This window comes from Cryptomeria japonica, unplaced genomic scaffold, assembly GCF_030272615.1.
Source record: "Cryptomeria japonica unplaced genomic scaffold, Sugi_1.0 HiC_scaffold_87, whole genome shotgun sequence".
In the NCBI taxonomy this organism is placed as follows: domain Eukaryota; kingdom Viridiplantae; phylum Streptophyta; class Pinopsida; order Cupressales; family Cupressaceae; genus Cryptomeria; species Cryptomeria japonica.
Window position 1 is genome coordinate 136271 of NW_026728909.1, and position 1546 is coordinate 137816.

Consider the following 1546-nt stretch of genomic DNA (forward strand, 5'->3'; position numbering starts at 1 on the left):
ATATACCATTTGTTGTGAAAAGTAACCAATCATGTGATGTCACGTCAGCTGCACAAGTATTGGGGCCCTTTTGCATACCTATTGGTCTCACTTTTTTTTGGCCTGTTTTGGACACCTTGGAAAAAAGCATGCTGATGTGGCATCATATTTGATGATGTGGCCTTGAAACCTTAGTTATAAGCAGGGGACTTGCTGATTAAGCTACTGTAAAAAAATCGAAATGATTTGAAATCTCCACATAAGATTTTGAGAAGTACAAAATTAGGATGCACAACTACTTTCCCCTAATTTTCTTCCTTCTGAACTTCTGGCCAGCTATTACCCGAAGTCATTTCATGTACTGAATGCAAGTTTGAATTCTAATAACAAGGGCTCTCGTATGTTACATTGCTTCTCAGACCGAGTCCATGCTTCCTTCGTGTCTGGCGGGGCGATCTTTTGCTATATAAATGATGAATCCCTCATATACCGAATCTATCCATCTTCATTTGACTATTCAATCCAGAAGGTATAATGGCAACAGTATCAGACCTTGCGCTTCTTCTTGTGGCTGGACTAGCCATATATCTTCATATGCAAGGTAAGCTGTATTGGTAACGTAAGATATTTAGGTTGAATACACTATATATCCGAGGTTCACAACAGTTAAATTTGAGATAAGGAACCAGTGCGGGTACACGGTTTGTGTGGCAGGATTACCCGACGGAGGAACCTGTAAAATCGGTGACTGGCAATTGAGCTGCCAGGTCTCTGCTATTGATTGTGGACATCTCATCTGCCCAGGTACGGGAGGCTGTTTGACAACGCTGGTGGAGTACAGCCTGAATGGAGATGGCAACAAGGACTTCTACGATGTCTCCCTGGTGACAGCTTCAACGCTCCTCTCTTCGTCAATTCTACAAATGGCCAGTGCACCGCCCCTGCATGCAAAGCCAACTTGAATGTTGCTTGCCCTGCTGAGTTGAAGGTGGATAGCAGATGCAATAGTGCCTGCACTGTCTTTCAAACTGACCAGTATTGCTGTAGACGCGTCCAACAAACTACTCGATGATATTCAAGAACCAGTGCCCTCAGGCCTACAGTTATCCCAAGGATGATTCTTCTAGCACTTTCACCTGCCCTTCTGGGACCACTGATTACAGTATTGTATCCTGTCCCTAAGTATCACCCCTCTATTTAGTATCTGATATATGGTGGCATAAACTATCATTTGGTAGTAATATAAATAAACCATCATTTGTTGAAGTAGTTAGATGCAAGATTCAATTATCACAGTTTATTGTAAATAAAAGTACATAAGTATTTTAATGGGTAATTTGAAAAAGGTAATTTATATTCAATATTTTTTTAAAATGTTGAAGTTCAAATATATTCAATATATTTATTCAAATATTACAGATATTTACTTGTTTTGAATTATTATTTTTGTTTAAAAACTATTTTTATTTTCTTTTAAAGTTATTATCTTAGAAGGGTAGTTACAATTACAACAATAAATAAAATATAAAAAGAAAAAGTTTTCATACAAATAATAAAAACTAAAATA

The 1546-nt window shown here is 37.7% G+C and overlaps 1 pseudogene; it reads left to right on the top strand.

Annotated features, from left to right (window-relative positions):
- Positions 1-513: 513 nt before the first annotated feature.
- Positions 514-1161, top strand: LOC131056006 (pathogenesis-related thaumatin-like protein 3.7; annotated as a pseudogene).
- Positions 1162-1546: the final 385 nt, after the last annotated feature.